We start from the raw sequence: 21,500 nt of genomic DNA, 5'->3' as shown, positions 1-21,500 counted from the left end.
AAGTTATTTGAAATCATTATTTCAATAAATATTTTCAGATATATTCATTTCCCTTTATTTTGCATCTTTAGATGAAAAATCACTGGCACAATTATTTTTGCAAGATGCAAAGGAAAAGTAAACTAAATTTAACGTCTTTTAAAAAGATGTTTCAATTATTAGCAGCATAATTTATAACTCACTCCAGCCCTTTTATGTCACCTTGCATATTTCCATACTTTTCACATAAGAAAATGTAAATGCATACTGTGTTCAAGAGTTTACATGAAATCATCTGGAGGGGAAAGTGAGGAAAGGAAGAATTTGATGCATCTGCTTGATGTTTCTGTGGAAGAGAGGACTCCCTACAGCATCTTACACTTGCTGGTGCCATGCTCTTATTGTGCCTCTTCAGCTTTTCTGTTGGTGGTTGCAATCTCCTTCCCTTTATCTCTCCATGAGCTCTAAAAAAGAGGGTAGAAGAGTGTTCTGTCTACTCCCTGACCTTTCTTTCTGGCTGTCTTCTGTGAGGTTTGTAGCAGTAATATTTTATTTCTAATGTGTTGGCCTCAGAACCAGAGGAGCTGAGCCATCACACTGGTGTCCTGGCTTGTGCTCCCTCCCCACTCTCCTGATTCCTTCTGTTTTCTTCCTACAGGAGATGTGTGCACCCAGAAATGCTTAGCTCATCAGGTGTGCTGGCAGGTATCATTCTGCAGATTAGAAAGATGAAACTAAATTGAAATATGTGAGGAAGCGAGATTAAACACTTGATCCAGTATTTTTTCTTCATAAAGGGAACATGTTTGTATTATGGGATCTTTAGTGCTAACTGGAGATTTCCTGCAGCACAAGACTATAAGTAATATGAATTTCAAAATATTACAGCTTAAGAAATAGTTTAAATCAGATTTTCTTGATAAAATTTCAATATTAGTGTTGGTAAGTTTAAAAATAGTGCTAAGATTTATTATTACTATTATTTTTTTTTTCCTGTGAAAATAAAGAAAAGACCTTTGGGAAAGAAGTTGGTGTCTAAGATTGGGGTACTGGAAGAAAAGATTCCTCATTCTCCTACAGATGTCTTACGTTACTTGTGCAAGTTGTTTGATGTCATGGGGAACTAGGGATTGGTGGCCACGTGGAATCCACAAGAGGAGGACTGCTTCACCCACTAGTATGGGTTTCAATGTCTGTGTTGGCTGGGAGCAGTCCCTGGGCAGCAGGGGCAGGGGGATTGTTGGGGGGTGGATTATGATACCCTCTCACTTGTGGAACAACATTCATCCCAATGATGGTCAATGCTTCGTCTCAGGCTCCTCCTGCCACTTTGTGCCTGCCTTTACAGCCCGGGGGTTGGCAAGGGCCTCTGACCCCTATACCTGCTGTTGACTGATGGTCTCCTGACCTGAAGGTGCTGCAGGGCTGTAAATTCATTAGCAGTTCATCTGTGCTTCTCCCATCGGGAGAAGCAGAGTGGGTAGATGTGTTTGAGACCTCATTTCACCCGACCTGTATTTTCAAGTACGTTTTATCCTGTGACACTTAGTACACCTTGTTTTTCTACTTGTGGGACAGAGATAACAGCTATTTTCATTCAGAGAACATTAATCTTCAAAACTATTTTTAATGCATTTCCACCCATGCAGTGCAGGGGCTGTCTCCTAGCCACGTGTAAGGAGTGGGCATATGCAACATGGCAAGGGTCTTCGTGTAGTCTCTCCCATTGCCACTTACTGCAGTGGGTAGGCAGGAACATAGGAAATAATGGTGGGCACTTAAAATCAAGTGCTTACTGACCACTTTTTCAAAGCAGATGGTTCTTATTTCACTTTTCAGTCATGAAGAGCTTTACATCCTTCAAGAAAAAGAACTGAGTTTAACACGGTGACATCCCTAACATACAAGGTCTGAAATGACTGTTTAAACTTAATTTTTCTAAGATGTTATCTCATGTCTTGTAAACGAGGCTTGCTGTAAATTTTAGATGCTTGTTTGTGCTACTTTTATAGGAATAATTCTAACACATTTGATTTGTGCTAGAATTGTAATTATTAATAACTCTGTTGAATGGCTGGTGTTAGCACTGCATTGCTTACTGATACTGATACCTTTGGGGAAAGTTAAGTAATGAGCTGCTATCCTGTACTTTGGAAAACTGAAGTTTCTTATGCATGCCTTTTTTTAACTGTATTTTCTTCAGTGGAAATTTCCAGATTCTATACTAAAAATAAAAAAATAAAAAAAAAAATCAAAAGAATACTCAAAGAAGTTTAATTTCATACTGAGCATGAAACATATTTAGACTTGCAAATGAAAAAAAGGAGAGCAATACTAATATGGACTTAGGCACAAACTTTAGCCAATCCTTTACTACAGCAGACCAGTGGAGAACACATTAGAAAAAAATTAAATCACTGTTGAAATATTCATGGTTCACCCTGAATATTAATATATTTTTAGTAAAATACCATCTCCCACAGTTTCTTGAAATCTGACGTAGTTTTTGTTTGTTTGTTTTTGTCTGGCAGCAGCTAAAGAGGCAGTAGGTTTGATTTGGCAAGTTGTTTGGAAAAGGAGTGGAGAAGTGCCCTGTAACCACTGAACAGTAAGTGCCTGTTTTACCTGCTATTTTAGCTGCAGAAGTAAGTAGGATACGCAGATAGATTGGTATGAAACTTTTATAATACTGAGAAGCATATAAAATGATGCTGTTGTTTCATTCTCTGCTACTTGTACACACATAAGTCTAATTATTTTGAAACTGAAATATTTTAAAAAAGGCTAAGAGATCTTTATTTAGGGATCAGGTCATAAACATGCAGTCATAAACAGTAGTGAGGTGCACAGAGTAAATTATTGAAAACTAAAATTGAGGATTACACTAAGTGGCATTCTGTTAAATTGATTTGGATACTAAGTGGTTTTAAATATTCAATATAAAAAGTTGCTAAAATTAGAGGAAGCAGTTTGGATGTGTACATACAACTCTGCCCTTGGAAACTAGGAACTAATTGAATAAATATATGCCTGTCAGCTGCACTTGCATGCTACTAAAATGCCACTCTGTTTTGTACTCTAAATGACTTTATTTACAGCTTTATTTGCAGCATGTTTTTCTGTTAATTTAAATGCTTTTTTTTTTTTTTTTTTTTTTTTCTCATCATGCCAGATTAAAATTCCTTTTTCAAAATGCAGGTGTTAACTGCTTTGTGTTTTTCTCCAAGAGAAAATATCACTGCAGAAGAAAGCAATATATAATAACAAATCTTACAGGGTAGATTTAGAAATGGGATGTGAGCAATTAAACTGGAACACTAATATGAGAGTAGCTTTGACTCAGAAAGGTTTAGAAATATTTGCAATGGTATTAAGCACTTAAGCTGTTTTTGAGCACAATCATAAGAAAAATCTTTAAACTCTGCAACAAGAAATATGTATTTTTAAAACCCTCACTACACCAGTAAATTAATGAATTGGTGAAAGAGTGAATTTTTGCTTTTTTTTAGAATTGGTAGTATGAAAGCAGCTGAGACAGAAGTTCGTAATATTAGGTTGTAGGAGTTACATTAGCTTAGGAATTATGGACATTGCTTTAATATGTTTTAATGCCCAATTGTTAATAAGTAAGCACAAGTAAGGCAAATACAGTAAGATCTCCTTGACTGTGGGACAAGATGTTCTCTGCAGCTTTTTGAACACAATCTTGGGACATTTAGAGGATCAAACAGGAGGCTTGGGAAGTGTTGCATTTTAGTGTAGTGTGTCTTTATTTTTTTTCTTTTTTTGGGGGGGAGGGGTGGGAGGGTAGGAGGTTGTAACCAGGATGCAGATTGGAATGAGATAAGCCAATCTGTTTGCTCATTGCTAACAGATGCACACCTCCCAGCTGTCTTCCTCTCTCCTTTGAGACACCATGTCTAATGCTTATTCATACCCTCGGATAGCCAGTTCAGCACAGTAACCAGAGAAAGACTAACTCAGCCAAAAAGCTGAAGGTTTTTTTTTTTGTTCCTTAAATGGGCTAGATTGAAACAAGATGTCAGGGAATGAGAAGAAAACCAGAGGAAGTGGACTGCATATTTCAATAACTGGACTGTTGGAGGAAATCATTTATCTTGTCTACCCACAACCTTCCTCCATCTCTCCAACTTAGAATCAATACCTGTGTCTCTGAGGTACTGCACATCTCCTGCCTGCCACCTCCTTGGGCTTTGGGTGGAAGTTAACTTGAACTGCTGAATAATGAATACTGCAGTAATAGAAAGCAAAGAAGGAACAGAGGAAGAGCGGGAAATGATACATCACACAAATTGCAAGGGTTATAGGCTGATAATGGACCATGAGATTTTTGGAATAAATATTACATATTTTATGAATGACTGTAATAATGTTGGCCATCTTCTGTGGCTGGTAGTTGTACTGCTTGAGAAATTACCTGAAAACAAGTTGCCATGTGGATATAGTTGCATTAAAGTATTAGAAATCTATGCAATCTGGTGTGTGGTAGATAGAAGCCGTTGAACTGTAAGAACAATAGAAGTGAAAATGAAGCTTTTAATACAATATTGGAAAGAAAGATAAAGAAGATACAACTTCTAAACCCTTTGGCTGAATTTTAGGGGCAGTAAGATAGCCAATGACCTTATAGTAAGAAATAGAGATTCTGATTTTAGGTTACCAGTAAAAATCCCATCTAGTCCAGCAGGACCATAAGAGTTGCTGCCTAATAATTTTTCTACATATTTGACAGGAATTATTATCTTGTTAAAGATTTTAACAGAAGAAATGGGAGGGAGTCCTTGTGTTATGGGTCTCTAGGATATTTTCTCATGTATTTTCAGAAAAAAAAAATTCAGAACAGAACCACAACACATCTGAGTGAGCTTGTGTCAAGGATAAAGCAAGATTAACTTGACATTGGCTGTTCAGGGCATTGTCTATGAGAAGGTTCATGGTTTCTGGGAGTGTTAAATCACTGAGAAAAAAAAAAAAGAGAGAGAAGATGAATGCTCATTCTGATCGTTTGTATATTTGTGCAAAGTGGGACTATATTGACACCACTAGTACGAGTTGTCAGTGCTTATTTAAGAAATACTGATAAATGAACTGTTGTGATTGTGTGTAGTTGGTGGTTGACGTTAGTCTGGTATGAACATTTTTGACACACAAGATTTTGTATTTGTGTGTAGAAATAGATAGAGGTACAACTGCCTCATAAAATGTTTGCTTTCCATCATTTATTTTGGTGCATATCAAAGGATCGATGCCTTCTGGGTTGTGTCTTAATGCTACTGTATGTAATCAGCTCCTCAGGAGTGCCATTTCCTATCTCCCTGGTGAAAATGCAGTAAAAAATAAATAAAAAAGTGTAGTCTGTGGTGCATGTTACTTTCATTATACTATTTTTAAAGCAACAATAGTAGATGAGATGGAGCTGCATATGTCTACAACTTTCCTATTCTAAATTATTGAATCTGACCATGCCTATGAAGTGTGTTTTTTTTTTTTTTTTTTTTTTTTAATATATCTTTGTTATCAGTAGAATATATATATCCAGTAGCAAGTGGCTTTTAGAAACACAGAAATGTAGATATTTCCCTTTGTTTAGAAGAATTACTTGTTTATAATAAGAGTATATAACCCAATTATATAAAAAAATGTATGATTCTGAATAATTACAGTCCAAAAAAAATTAGTGAAGGGTAAGGGATGAAAAGAGAAAAACAAACAAAAAATATATATATTTTTTCTGTACAGCCCTTTTTTTTGGGGGGGGGGGAGGGGAGCAAGATATACATGTTGACAGAAGTGGATTAGTTTTCCCTCACATGTGTATGCCAAAAAATGCAAAAGGCACACCAAAAACAAATAGGATGTATGCTATAAGAAAGTATGTCTGGACAGTATTGTGGACTTAACATTACTGAGATGGATCAGTGCTTTACATCTGCATTTTTATCTAATACCTAAAGTAAATGAATTTCTGCTTTTAGTAGAATATGCAGATTGCATATTTGAGTGGTTTACTATCCATACATATCTTTAGTTCCTGTTATATGTAGTATATGTCCATCCTTTAATAACCAAGAAATTTAAAATAGGAAATTTACCTAGCAAATGCCCTTGTTCATGCATTAAAACTCTTGTATCCTCACAGCAGGCCAGATTTCTCAGGCATTTGTTCAATACATGTACCTGCAAAAAAAAAAAACAGAATCAAACTCTGTCATTTAATAATACATTGGTATGTTCTTGACCTTTTTGTCAGAGGAAGATGTCACTGATTGGCAACATTAATGGTATAGTGCAGATATATTTAAATGAGGTTTGAGAAAATGAGCTTACATGCATATCAGCATAGTTCTGAGCACAGTACGGGCATCCATTTCTGGTTTCTTGGATATGTTGTGCAGCCCAAACTGAGTGCTTTGCTGTCAGAGCTGGAGAGCTGCTGTTTACAAGAAGTAACTGCTCTTGTATGTATTCTCCATTTACAGACTGAAGAACTCCTGAAAATATAAGCATCGAGGAAGCAGCTAAGTTAGAAACATCTTGAGTTCCTATTCACATTTTTCCTTTTTTCTCTTCTTTACACCCTATTCAACTCTTTATTGCAAGTTTTTATAGTAAATAGAAATTTAGATTTTTGAAAGATAAGATCTCAAAGATAACCAAGCAACATACCTTTTATTAGGTGAAAGCTTGGATTCTGTACTGACAAACACAATTAACTTATGAAAACAGTTGTAGGAGTTAACTACAGTTAAATGAATAATTCTCATTTAAATCCTTTTCAAAGGTGCTATCCAAAAGCAATGTTTAAAGTGTAATCTAATTCTGAGCTCTGATTTCTTGCAGAATTTTCATATTTATTGTCATTAGCTATGCACTAAGCACCGAATGTTTAATTCTTTACTGCATACTTACATTGGTATGTGTATATGTATATGTATCTTTTCATGTGTCTGTTTACCTTTCACTGCATCAGAAATCTTTGTTATTGCAATAATCACATAAGAGCCCTTCACCATCCTGCAAAGGGCACACACAAGTGTTAAACACAAGTTAGTGTTGCTTAAATCTAGCATAAGTGTCTCTTACAGAGTCTGCTGAGCCTCAAGAAATGTATAATTTCAGAAATCTCTGCACATCACAATCCAGATTTTAAAAAGGAAACTAATATTCATATTTTAAAATTACAGTAAAATGCATGATGATGTTTAGGGAAAAAGAAAAAAAAAAAAAAGGTTTTGTTCTAACACTTTGAGAGAGTACCCAAAAATATTTCACTGTTGTTTCTCCAGGCTAAGGTGAAGTGTGGGATGGAGCATCGTTGCTATACTAGCTCCTATTCCATCAGTCATTGCTTGGGTGTTATAGATGCTCATGGCAAGCCTATGTTCTTCAGTCTCATGTTTGATCAGTTACTTCAGCCTGTTGTACAAATGATATCTCTATCAAGACAAAATAGGCCTGAAGCTGCCTTAAAACTCTTCCATCTGCATCAGACAAAGATCACGAACTTTTATTATGTTTTTAAGCTCTAATCATGGTGAGTTATTTTCTTTATAGTATAAACATAAAGCACTTGATTGACTGGCTAGAGATAATACAATCAATACTTTTTTTTTTTTTGTTTGTTTGTTTGACTGTTTTCATAGTAGATATTCCAGGCCTCATTAACATTTTTGTAAGCTGTTATCCTTCTAAAGTTTTTTTTTTTTTCATTGTTGTATTCCTCATTAAATAATGTTATTTTTCTAATTCTGTTGAATGAGTCCTTTCATAAGTGGGATATAGTTTATTACAACTTGTTCTCCTCCACCCACAGAGAGTTTACATGTTGCATTTAGGGACCTCAGTTTACCCCTTTTCACCACTTGCTTGAACAGGGTACTCTGGAAATAGCGTAGTTGTAAGCAATGTTACTATAAGGCTCAAAATGAGACTGAGATTTTTTTGGGACACTGATCTTTCCTGTAAAATGCACTGCTTCTTGAAATGAGAAGGTAATGTTTCTGGGTGTTCAGCCCTGACTGTGGTGCTCTTTTAATGATGCCAGATGATTATTAAATCAGGGGATCGTGCTAAACTCTTATCCTGCTCACTTACAGAAACAAAGCTGAGCTCCAGAAAGTATGTAAGTTATAGGTTGAGTATGTAAGTTATGTACAGAAAGCATGTAAGTTGTGGTTTGCACTGAGTGCAAAGAATCCAATATAAAACTTTTTCTGCTTTAAACTTAAAACTGTTAAGCATACTGTGAGTGATTTCTGGAAGACCTTCAACTCATACTAGAAAACCTAGAGTTACATGCGATGTCTCTTATTTGTGACCAATATGAAAGTGAGCTTAGAGTGTTTCACTTGCTGTTAGACTATTATTCATGTATTAATGGAAGAAAAACATGTTTTGAAACTGAATGTTACGTTCTTAAATTTTCCTGGTGCTTTTCAATATGTAATGTTATTTGTCTATGGTGGCTGTTCTCCAGGTCCCCCACTGAAATGCCAGTGACCTGATCTTTAAAAAGTTCAGTTTTAAGCTGAGTTCTAAGCAAACAATTAATCCCATTAATGTCAATGAGCTTTTCATTAACAGGCTTAAAGTTAAGTAGGTCTTTTTTTGTTTGCACAATCAGAACCTAAGACGTGATTCTGCTGATTAACCTTGTTTCTCCTCCCCATTCTGTTCCTGAGGATTTGTTGGTGTTATGACTTTGACATTAAATCTCAATTTACCTACCTGCTCATCTGTTCCTGGAAAGTTGGTTGGACAAGAATGGAAGCTAAAATTTTCAAAAGAACATAGTGAAGTTACATACAGAAAGCCTATGGCAATTCAGTAGGATTAATATATTTGGAGATTTAAAGCTTATTGGAAATGAGTATGTGAAAATTGTCTGCTGTATAAAACCTGAATTTATCTTAAGACTAATAGGGTTTTTATAATGTATTTAACTTCAGTTAAATCATGTACAGTACTTCAGTCATTTCTATATATCTTTTCAAAATTCATGCTGAGATATTTTTCTTTTAATTCTTCTATTTAGATTTCACCTGAAATTTAGTACAGCGTTTCTCTCTGAATTTTCAATACAACAAGTCAGAAAACTTAAGAAAATGTTTTCTTGGGATATTCTGGAAATTTTCAGTATCTGCCATGACTACACTATATTGACTGAACTACTATACAGAAGTTGTTTCTTATAAAGTACAAACGACTGGATTTTCTTATTGCTCCATGATAGAAAATTTAGTTATCTGGGCTTGGGGAATCATCCAACATAAGAAAAATAAGGCAGTCAGCAAAAATCCGTTCTGCTAGTCAACCTTCACCCTAGGGTGAAAAGTTCAAGTATTTGATGCTTATGTTAACTTCTACTACAAAGTGGCAGTAAAAATACTTACTGCTACAAATGTAACTCTAAATTATTTCAAAGAAAAAAAAAATCTGACTTGTGGGTTTGTATTTGCTCAGCTGGTGAGACAGCCTTCTGGAAAACATTTGGTGTTTTTCTGATTATTAGAGATTATTTTCTTGCCAAGATAACAAAAGTAGGTAACAAAGATATTTCTGTATTTGAAACAGTAATTGTACATAGAAAGTTCCAAATTACACTTATTTATTTATTTATTTATTTATTTATTATTTTAGGCAGACATTTATGTACTCAGCATATGCACTTTTATCTGTATCCCCTTCTTTCATCCATCAGGGCAATGCTGCCTTTGCAATTTATGTGATTGTTTTGTATATTGATTCTGACTTTTGAATACTTTGCAAAATGAGTTGCTGAGTTATATTGTTTGTATTTAACAGATAATTATTTTACTATAGATATCTATGAGAAAGCTGTGACATGCCAATTGTAGAATTCAGTATTTATAAGTAAGTCTGAAATGGAACTGAATACATTTAATGATGGAGGTGATTGTCCTGGTTTCAGTTAGAACAGAATTAATTTTCTTCCTAGTAGCTGGTGGAATGCTGTGTTTTGGCTTAGGATGAGAAGAGTGCTGATAACACCCCGATGTTTTAATTGTTGCAGAGCAGTGCTTATACCAAGCCAAGGACACCTCAGACTTTTGCTCTGTCCTGCCAACAGGCAGGCTGGGGGTGCAGTAAGAGCTGGGAGGGGACAGACCCAGGACAGGTGACCCGAACTAGCCAAAGGGGTATTCCATACCATCTGACGTCATGCTAAAAAATATATAGGGGTGGCTAGCCGGGGGGAGGGGGCCGGACTGCTCGGGGTTAAGCTGGGTATCGATCAGCGGGTGGTGAGCAATTGCATTGTGCATCACTTGTTTGTACATATTATTAGTAGTAGTACTATTATCATCATTGTATTATTATTATTATTATTATTATTATTATTTTCCTGTCTTATTAAACTGTCTTTATCTCAACTCACGGGCTTCACTTTCCATTTCTCTCCCCCGTCCCAGAGAGGGAGGGGGGAGGGTGAGCGAACGGCTGCGTGGTGTTTAGCTGCCAGCCGGGTTAAACCACGACAGTCTTTTTGGCGCCCAACGTGGGGCTCGAAAGGTTGAGATAATGGCAGATCTGACCAGAGTGTGTTAAACTAAAATTGGTATAAGTATTAGACCTGCTTAATAGTCACTTGTCATAATGCTGATTGCTTTAATCTCAACTGTGCTGCACCTGTTTTCCAAATTGAGTATTATAGCACGTTATTTTCCGTATGTGCTCTCTGTCATGTTGTTTATCCTCTCCGGGCCCTGGTTTCAGACCATTATGGTACTGTGTGTTGTATCAGTGGCTTATGAGATGATGAAATATCTGGCCATGACTCTAACCTGGTATTTGTACTCAGTAACATCTTCGATTCTATACTTTGGAAACTGTATTTTGGAAACTATTAGCAATTATATCTGTTGCCTTTTTTCATTAGGGAGTCAATCTGTGGAGGGGAAGGGGGAAGATAATTTTTCCTACTTGATCACTCTCCCTTTCTCCTTCACCACCCGTGTACCCTCCTTGATCACTCTCCCTTCCTCCTTCACCACCCTCTTATCCTCCGAGTTTATTACAATAGCTCTCCAAGATATTGAATATCCTTGGGATACTCAGACCAGCATAGTCCTGTTGTTCTGCCTCCTGAATGCGCTTCAGGTTCTGCTTAAAGTTAAACAACTACTTAGGAAGCTCATCCAGAGATCTGCCCGGAGGCAGTATAGTTGTGGGTGGCAGGGAGTATGGGAGGATATGGGCAGGCATCTAGACCAGTTGGCACCCCCAGTGTTTTGGAAATTCACCCCTGAACAACTGCAAAATCCTCAAAAACTGGCAGAATGCTTGAATAAAAGGTGTCGCGATTCGGGAAGTTCCAAAGTAACACAAATCACTGTAACATGCTGGGGCCTGGCTCATGCCTATCGAGCTGCCATGGATACTGCTATCAACTTAGTGACAGACCCTGCAGCCGCTCCAGTCCCAGCTCCTGCAGCCACTCCAGTCCCAGCTCCTGAAGCCGCCCCAGTCCCAGCTCCTGAAGCCGCCCCAGTCCCAGTTCCTGCAGCCGCTCCAGCTCCAGTTCCTGCAGCCGCTCCAGCTCCAGTTCCTGCAGCTGCTCCAGTCCCAGCTCCTGCAGCTGCTCCAGTTCCAGCTCCTGCAGCCGCTCCAGTTCCAGCTCCTGCAGCCGCTCCAGTCCCAGTTCCTGCAGCCGCTCCAGTTCCAGCTCCTGCAGCCGCTCCAGCTCCGGTTCCTGCAGCTGCTCCAGCTCCTGCAGCCGCTCCAGCTCCTGTAGCTGGGTCAGAGAAACGAGCTGTAGCAGTGCAAGTTGACCCTGCAGAGGGTATTCCAACCTCTGTGGCAGACCCTATAACAAGGTCAGAGAAACGAGCTGTAGCAGTGCAAGTTGACCCTGCGGAGGGTATTCCAACCTCTGTGGCAGACCGTGTAACAAGGTCAGAGAAACGAGCAGTAGCAGTGCAAGCTGCCCCTGTAGAGAAGGTGAAAAAATGGTATAGAGATTCAGGTCGTTTAGAACGCAGAGAATCTTCTGCCAAATCTAGGTATAGAGACGACGGAGACGACGACGACGCTGGGCCATCAAGGATTCAGGAGGAGGAAGATGAGGATGCCAAAAAATCAACAGTAACTACCCGAAGCCTAAACGAGCGTGAGTTACGAGATGTGCGAAAAGATTTTGGTCGCTGTATAGGTGAGCAGCTTGTCACCTGGCTGCTCCGATGCTGGGACACTGGAGCTAATTGTGTGGAATTAGACGGCAGGGAAGCCAAGCGACTGGGATCCCTTGCTAGAGATGCAGGCATTGACAAAGCAATTGCAGATGGAGCACAATCTCACAGCCTCTGGAGGCGTCTCCTCTCAGCTGTGAGGGAAAGGTATCCCTTCAAGGAAGAACTTTTATGTCTACCAGGCAAGTGGACCACTATGGAGAAGGGAATCCAGTATCTGAGGGAATTAGCCGTACGGGAAGTGATTTATGAGGATCCAGACCTCAGACAAACATCCAAAGATCCAGATGAAGTCAGGTGTACGCGACCCATGTGGCGGAAGTTTGTACGGAGTGCACCATCATCATATGCCAGCTCATTGGCAATAATGGCCTGGAAAGAGGATGAGGAACCCACAGTGGATGAAGTGGCTAAACAACTCCGGCAGTACGAAGAAAGTCTCTCCTCTTCCTTACAGGCCTGCGTCTCAGCTGTGGAGAAACTTTCTGAAGAGTTCCACCAACTTAAAGAGAATCTATCTTCATCCCCACCTGAACCAACCAGTGTCCACCGACCAAAAGAGAACACTGTGGAGAAACTTTCTGAAAAGGTTCACCAACTTGAAGAGAGATTATTCTCCTCCGTACCTGTACAGAGCAGTGTCTCAGCTATCAGGGGTAGTCGTTCATCCACACAAGGAAGACGATATGGTGGGTACTCACCCCGTGCCACCCTGTGGTTTTACTTACGAGACCATGGAGAGGACATGAGAAAATGGGATGGAAAATCTACCGCGACCCTAGAGGCACGGGTACGTGAGTTGCAAAAGAAAACAATCAGGAAGAAGGGATTCTCTGAAAAGTTTGCTGCTCCAACTTCCAGCAGACAGTCCTTCAAACACAGAAACGAAGAAGATTCCGACCAGGATTAGGGAGGCCCTGCCTCCAGCCAGGGGGAGGAAAGGGATAATCGAGTTTATTGGACTGTGGATTCGATGGCCTGGCACATCAGACACACAGAAGTATAAGGCTTTAGTAGACACCGGTGCACAATGCACTATAATGCCATCGAGCTATAAAGGACCAGAGCCCATCTATATTTGTGGAGTGACAGGGGGATCTCAGCAGTTGACTGTATTGGAGGCTGAAGTGAGTCTGACTGGGAATGAGTGGGAAAAGCACCGTATTGTGACTGGCCCGGATGCTCCATGTATCCTTGGCATAGACTATCTCAGAAGAGGATATTGCAAGGACCCAAAAGGGTTCCGGTGGGTTTTTGGTATAGCTGCCTTAGAGACAGAGGGCATTAAACAATTATCTACCTTGCCTGGTCTCTCAGAGGACCCCTCTGTTGTGGGGTTGCTGAGGGTCGAAGAACAGCAAGTGCCAATCGCTACCACAACTGTGCACCGGTGGCAATATCGCACTAACCGGGACTCCCTGATTCCCATCCATAAGCTAATTCGTCAATTGGAGAGCCAAGGAGTGATCAGCAAGACTCATTCACCTTTCAATAGTCCCATATGGCCAGTGCGAAAGTCTAATGGCGAGTGGAGACTAACAGTGGACTATCGTGGCCTGAACGAAGTGACGCCACCACTGAGTGCTGCAGTGCCAGACATGCTGGAACTTCAGTACGAACTTGAATCGAAGGCAGCCAAGTGGTACGCCACAATTGATATCACTAATGCATTTTTCTCCATCCCTCTAGCAGCAGAGTGCAGGCCACAGTTTGCTTTCACTTGGAGGGGAGTCCAATATACTTGGAATCGACTGCCCCAGGGGTGGAAACACAGCCCTACCATTTGCCATGGGCTGATCCAGTCTGCACTGGAGCAGGGGGAAGCTCCTGAACACCTGCAGTACATCGATGACATTATTGTGTGGGGTGACACAGCAGAGGAAGTTTTCGAGAAAGGGAAGAAAATAGTCCAAATCCTTCTGAAAGCCGGTTTTGCCATAAAACAAAATAAAGTCAAAGGACCTGCACGAGAGATCCAGTTTTTAGGAATAAAATGGCAAGATGGACGTCGTCAAATCCCAATGGATGTGATCAACAAAATAACAGCTATGTCTCCACCAACTAACAAAAAAGAAACACAGACTTTCCTAGGTGTTGTGGGGTTTTGGAGAATGCACATCCCAAATTAACAGTCTGATTGTAAACCCGCTCTACCAAGTAACCCGTAAGAAGAATGAATTTGAATGGGGCCCTGAACAACGACAAGCCTTTGAACAAATTAAGCAGGAAATAGTCCATGCAGTAGCCCTTGGGCCAGTTCGAACAGGACCAGATGTAAAGAATGTGCTCTACACTGCAGCCGGGGAGAACGGCCCCACCTGGAGCCTCTGGCAGAAAGAACCTGGGGAAACTCGAGGTCGGCCCCTGGGGTTTTGGAGCCGGGGATACAGAGGGTCTGAGGCCCGCTATACTCCAACTGAAAAGGAGATACTGGCAGCATATGAAGGAGTTCGATCTGCTTCAGAGGTGGTCGGTACTGAAGCGCAGCTCCTCCTAGCACCCCGATTGCCGGTACTAGGCTGGATGTTCAAGGGAAGGGTCTCTTCTACGCATCATGCAACTGATGCTACATGGAGCAAGTGGATTGCACTAATTACTCAGCGGGCTCGAATAGGAAACCCCAGTCGCCCAGGAATATTGGAAGTGATTATGGACTGGCCAGAAGGTAAATACTTTGGGATATCATCAGAGGAGGACGTGGGTCGTGCTGAAGAAGCCCCACTGTACAACCAGTTACCAGAAAATGAAAAGAAATATGCCCTGTTCACTGATGGGTCCTGTCGTATTGTGGGGAAGCATCGAAGATGGAAGGCTGCTGTATGGAGTCCTACACGACGAGTTGCAGAAGCTGCTGAGGGAGAAGGTGAATCGAGTCAGTTTGCAGAAGTGAAGGCCATTCAGCTGGCTTTAGACATTGCTGAACGAGAAAAATGGCCAGTTCTCTATCTCTACACCGATTCATGGATGGTAGCAAATGCCCTGTGGGGATGGTTACAGCAATGGAAGCAAAACAACTGGCAGCGTAGGGGCAAACCCATCTGGGCTGCTGCATTGTGGCAAGATATTGCTGCTCGGGTAGAGAACCTGGCTGTGAAAGTACGTCACGTAGATGCTCATGTGCCCAAGAATCGGGCTACTGAAGAACATCAGAACAACCAGCAGGTGGATCAGGCTGCTAAGATTGAAGTAGCTCAGGTGGATCTGGATTGGCAGCATAAAGGTGAATTATTTATAGCCCGATGGGCCCATGACACCTCAGGCCATCAAGGTAGAGATGCAACATACAGATGGGCTCGTGATCGAGGGGTGGACCTGACCATGGACGCTATAGCACAGGTTATTCATGACTGTGAAACATGTGCTGCAATCAAGCAAGCCAAACGGTCAAAGCCTCTTTGGTATGGAGGACGATGGCTGAAATATAAATATGGAGAGGCCTGGCAGATTGATTACATCACACTCCCTCAAACTCGCAATGGCAAGCGCCACGTACTTACAATGGTGGAAGCAACCACCGGATGGCTGGAAACATACCCTGTGCCTCATGCCACCGCCCGGAACACTATCCTGGGCCTTGAAAAGCAAGTCCTGTGGCGACATGGTACCCCAGAAAGAATAGAGTCAGACAATGGAACTCATTTCCGAAACAACCTTATAGACACTTGGGCCAAAGAACATGGTATTGAGTGGGTGTATCACATCCCCTATCATGCACCAGCCTCCGGGAAAGTTGAACGATACAATGGGCTGTTAAAGACTACATTGAAAGCAATGGGCGCTGGGACATTCAAAAACTGGGATACGCATTTGGCAAAGGCCACCTGGCTAGTCAATACTAGGGGATCTGCCAACCGAGCTGGACCTGCCCAATCAAACCTGTTACGTACTGTAGATGGGGATAAAGTTCCTGTAGTGCATGTAAGAAATATGCTGGGTAAAACAGTCTGGGCTACTCCTGCCTCAGGAAAAGGCAAACCCATTCGTGGAATTGTTTTCGCTCAGGGACCTGGATACACTTGGTGGGTGATGCAAAAGAACGGAGAGGTCCGGTGTGTACCTCAAGGAGATTTAATACTGGGTGAGAATAGCCCATGAACTGAACTGTACCATGTTAATTGCTATATAATACTGTATGTTACCACTACCATGACTACTATAGGTGACTAATTAGAATGTATGGAAAAGAGTGTAACCTGAGCATGACATAAATGGCATGGAATAAGGGGTGGATAGATGTCCTGGTTTCAGTTAGAACAGAATTAATTTTCTTCCTAGTAGCTGGTGGAATGCTGTGTTTTGGCTTAGGATGAGAAGAGTGCTGATAACACCCCGATGTTTTAATTGTTGCAGAGCAGTGCTTATACCAAGCCAAGGACACCTCAGACTTTTGCTCTGTCCTGCCAACAGGCAGGCTGGGGGTGCAGTAAGAGCTGGGAGGGGACAGACCCAGGACAGGTGACCCGAACTAGCCAAAGGGGTATTCCATACCATCTGACGTCATGCTAAACAATATATAGGGGTGGCTAGCCAGGGGGAGGGGGCCGGACTGCTCAGGGTTAAGCTGGGCATCGGTCAGCGGGTGGTGAGCAATTTTATTGTGCATCACTTGTTTGTACATATTATTAGTAGTAGTACTATTATCATCATTGTATTATTATTATTATTATTATTATTTTCCTGTCTTATTAAACTGTCTTTATCTCAACTCACGGGCTTCACTTTCCATTTCTCTCCCCCGTCCCAGAGAGGGAGGGGGGAGGGTGAGCGAACGGCTGCGTGGTGTTTAGCTGCCAGCCGGGTTAAACCACGACAGTGATAAATCGAGAAACATGATGGTTTAATACTGGCTGAGCTGGAAGAGTGAGAAAAGAAGACGGGAAGATAAGAATAATAACAATAAAAGAAATGCACATTATGTACTTTTTAAGACAGTAGGGAAAGCTGTGCTCATAATGAAAGGATCAGTTCTACCAGAGAAGAATCTAGTTATATGGTGTAAAAAGAAAACATTTTTAGGAAGATGGGAAGAAATCAACATACTTGCAGTAATGCTTTGTGGCTGAAAGTGATTATAGGATGGTTTGTAGAAGTAATGTCACAGGAGAAATCAGTGACTAAAAGACATCTCAGTTACAGTATGATGTGAAAAGACATGTTTTTAAATACAGACTCTAAATTTAGACTTGACATACATGGATATCCCCCTAGCTTTTCTTTCTCTTTACTTTATTACTATATCTGCACAAGAAAAATCCCGGAGTTGCCAATGACTGCTTAACAGAGCTTTCTTTTGAAATTACTTCTTTTCTACAGTGTTGTTTTTCTGTCTGATAGAATCATAGAATCACAGAATTATATTATATTATATTCCTGATCTGGAAGGGACCAACAAGGATCATCAAGTCCAACTCCTGGTTCCACTCAGAAACACCAAAAAATGAAACCCTATGTCTGAGAGCATTGTTCAAACACTTCTTGAACTTCAGTAGGTTTGGTGGCATGGCCACTGCTCTGGGGAATCTGTTCCAGTGCCCCACCACTCTCTTGATGAAGAGCCTTTCCCTAAGAGTCAGCCTGAATCTCCCCTGTTCCAGCTGCTCGGGTCCTGTCTCTGTCTCCAGAGAGCAGAGCTCAGCGCCTGCCCCTCCGCTGCCCTCATGAGGGAGCTGCAGGCCGCCATGAGACCTACCCTCAGCTTGCTCTGCTCTGGGCTGAACAAACCAAGGGACCTTGGCTGCTCCTCATACATCTTCCCCTCTAGACCCTTCACCATCTCTGTAGCCTTTCTTTGGATGCTCTGTAATAGTGTCAGGTCCTTTTTATACTGTCTCACCTGAAACTGCGCAAAGTGCTCGAGGTGAGGCCACATCAGAGCAGAGTGGGACAATCCCTTCCCTCAAATGGCTAGTAGTGCTGTGCTGATGCACCCCAGGGCACGACTTGCCATTTTGGCTGCCAGGGCACACTACTGGCTCATGTTCAACTTGTTGTCAGCCAGAACCCCCAGATCCCTTTCTGCAGGGCTGCTCTTTGCTCTCTTGTCCCTCAATGCTTTACTTCTGAGGAGGATTTTCTTTTATTTGTTCTTTTTTGACTTCCATAATTCTTCATTATTATTATAATTTATTTGAATTGCACTCAAGTTCAGTATTTCTGATAGTGTTTCCTAGATAGTCTCAATTTTAGAAAGCAGAATGAAGATGGTTACCTAGGCAGTGTGGGCCTTGCAAGGTGTTACTCTCCAAAAGGGCCCCATACTCTTCTTGAATGGTGTATAGAGTTCAGCTGCCTTCCTCTCTGTGGGATACAGCCATCCCTTGTGGCTCTGTCTGTAACTTCTTATATTGTTATCATTTCATGTGTCCAGCTAGTTTTGCCACATCCAGTGGTCTCTGGTCTTCTGTTCAGCTAGCTTAACCCCAGGCCAGTACACGTTCCTCTTTTCCACAAGCTTTCCTGCAGCTAAGCAGTCATGTCCAACCCAGAAGCTGACCCTGCTCTGAGCCACAGGTTAGATCAGGTGAAGCCCAAAGGTTCTTCCTGACTTCAGTTTTGTTTGATTATACATGTGATGTCGGGATATTGTCAGATTGGTAAAGACTTCATGGCACTTTCAATGAAGCCAGTAGCAATTTGCTCTGGTTTTGTGTGGCACTCAAAAATTCAAACTTTAAATAGAATTCAGGTTACTATTTCTTCTTTGCAGGGAACAAGAACGATGATCTTGGCATTTTTGATTGTTTTGCCAGTAACTGGGCCATGTAGATGGTGTTATCTGTCAAAAGTTGGGCAACCTCTTAATGCTGGTTTCTCCAAATCTTTATTATTTATACAAAATAGCAAGATATACTGAAAATTGAAATATATTCTGTCAGCCACTCATAAATTCTTCCTTTCATGTATTGCTGTAATTAAGGGGTTCTTTATACATTTACTGTAGGCTTCTGTGCCTTATAATGTTTATAACTTAAAATACACTAATATAGGTAAAAAATCAAAAATACACAGGATACTCTCTTGTGTAACCAAAGAATGCAGCTGATGCTGAGTGCTACTGAATTTAAAGTGAAAGTTTGTCTCTGTTAACTTAATGGGAATTTTGCAGTTTGCCTAGGGGGAATCGGAGTTTTGTCATTTGAGTCCAGCATAAGAAAAATGGGCTAAGTTGGTCATAACTGTGATGAACAGTTGGAAATACAAGTTCAGCATAATTACTAACCAAGGAAAAAATCTGCAAGTAGCATGCATTAAATGAAGAGCATATTGGGAATTTTCAGTCAGGAAGTTACTTAATTGCAACGTTTCATTTTGTGAAAGCAAAATTGCTTATAGAAGGTTGCATACAACTGTTTATATGAAGGCTCAAATTTAGTTACTTATGCCATTTAAATGTTTTTATAAGAAAATGACCTTTGCTTTGAAAGTTAGTTGATTGTAAATATACAAACAATATTCAATTTAAACAAACTATTTTGTGTCTGTTAAATAGAAGCGGCTCATTTGCCTTGACTCAGTTTTATTTTCCTTCATTATTTGAATAATGTTGCTAAATTTAAACAATGGAACAAAAGTTCTGTTTTTCTTCCTGTCTTGTTATTTACCAAAAATATGTAGATTATTTCAGAAACAGTGGTGGCAATTTATGTTTTGATTTAAAAGGGAAAAATCAGCCAGTAAAAATATATTTTAGTTATTTTCTCTATTAAAATATGCAGTAAGATTTATTTAGAAGGATAGGTCATTTAATATTTTTCTCTAAGACACTGAGGTATGGGTTTAAGTAACCAGTAACATATTTATTATAATCTAAGAAACATAAATACATTGCATTTGAAATACTCTAAAATTTTGATAACAAAATTGTAATGAATAATTTACATGATTTTAAGAATTTCAAGCACAGAATGCCGAACTAGTAGCAAAGGACGGGAGGTAAATGTCTTCAATTCTTTCTTCAGCTTTTGCTGTCTACATTGGACCACCTTTCCTTTTTTTTTTTTTTTTTTTTTTTTTTTTGTTTGTTTGTTTGTTTTTTGTTTGCTTATTTTGCCATTCATTTGGGATATTATACTTCCCAGAGAAGCTCCTGCTATTCATTTTTGAGAAATAATTTGTTAGTACAAATTATGTACTGTGGACTATGCACAAGAAGTCAGTTGCAAGTTTTTCCTGTGGGTAATTGCTCATCAGAGTCTCATGTATGTGCTTTCCTCCCTGACTGGTTGACCTGACCTTTATAAATGGGAGGAATGACTCAATAAATCAATGACATCTTTATTTTCTTATCAAGTTCTTTGGGAAGGGAAACAGAAAATAAGAAAAGGCTCTTCTGCTTTTGGAACATAAAAGTATCTTTGTGCTGTCTTACATACCTGTACTGTCCTTGGCTAGAAATATGGAATCTAGATATAAATGTAGGTGGAATTGTCTCTGGTTGAGGCAAAGAGAAAGGCGTGAGTCAGATACATGATTCATCTTTCTTTGTTTAACAGTTGTTCCTTTCACAGGAGGTAATGGCTAGCATGACTTTGTCTGCAATTATAGCTTATAGAAACAGTGGCTGGATTTTATCTGACTAATTGTGTTGTTACTGTGTTGCGGTTTTCCAGTTGCTCTCTGTATATAGTTGGAAACAAAATTTCTACGGTCGTTGATTGTGGCAGAGCACTGTTATCTTGAAGTTTCTGAGCGCCTGTTTATTATATATAAAAGTGTTGTATGACAACTGAGGACAGGCTTTGAATCTCTTAATCATGTTTTAATGTCAAATTTCTACTAACTATTCATCATAGTTAATAATTGCCTGTCTATATGCAATACTGTTTGCAAGCTAAGTTCTGTTCCTGTTTTGTTTGCAAAGTTTGCATATATTCCTTTGTTCAGGAAAGATTATACATGTATGTTTCTCACCATCCCTGGAAGTCTTCAAAAGACGTTTAGATGTAGAGCTTAGGAAAATGGTTTAGTGGGGACTGTTAGCGTTAGGTCAGAGGTTGGACTCGATGATCTTGAGGTCTCTTCCAACCTAGAAAATTCTGTGAAATCTGTGAAATCTACCCATTTTTACTCTTTCATAAAAAGCATTTGCTCAACAGGGTAACAAATCCATTGGTTTGTGCTGTATAATGTTTTCCTGTACCCAGTCATATAAAATGCCTTTTAATAACCCTTTTCAGTGTATTTTCAAAAATGAATGAATCTTTTAAATCATTCTACAGCTACCACTCACTGTAGCTATTAATTGTTAAAGGCAGCATAGAGATCAGCTCATCTTGTGCATCATCTAATCAA

The 21,500-nt window shown here is 40.1% G+C and overlaps 1 protein-coding gene across 15 annotated transcripts in view; it reads left to right on the top strand.

The window, feature by feature from the left end:
* Nucleotides 1-21,500, top strand: part of CDH18 (cadherin 18) — a 625,567-nt gene that overhangs the window by 381,296 nt on the left and 222,771 nt on the right. For 11 of the 15 annotated variants that reach the window (XM_084508750.1, XM_084508744.1, XM_084508748.1 and 8 more), the window contains one exon: nucleotides 2,511-2,587. The exons of 3 other annotated variants lie outside the window; for them this stretch is intronic. The gene's annotated coding sequence lies outside the window, so the exon portion shown is untranslated. Of the gene's footprint in view, nucleotides 1-1,860; nucleotides 1,888-2,510; nucleotides 2,588-21,500 lie in introns of those variants that run through there. One more of the 15 variants, XM_084508739.1, reaches the window with a different exon arrangement.

Source organism: Aythya ferina, assembly GCF_964211825.1.
Source record: "Aythya ferina genome assembly, chromosome: 2".
Lineage (NCBI taxonomy): Eukaryota > Metazoa > Chordata > Aves > Anseriformes > Anatidae > Aythya > Aythya ferina.
The sequence above is the reverse complement of the archived record's forward strand: the minus strand, read 5'-3'. Positions and strand labels throughout refer to the sequence as shown.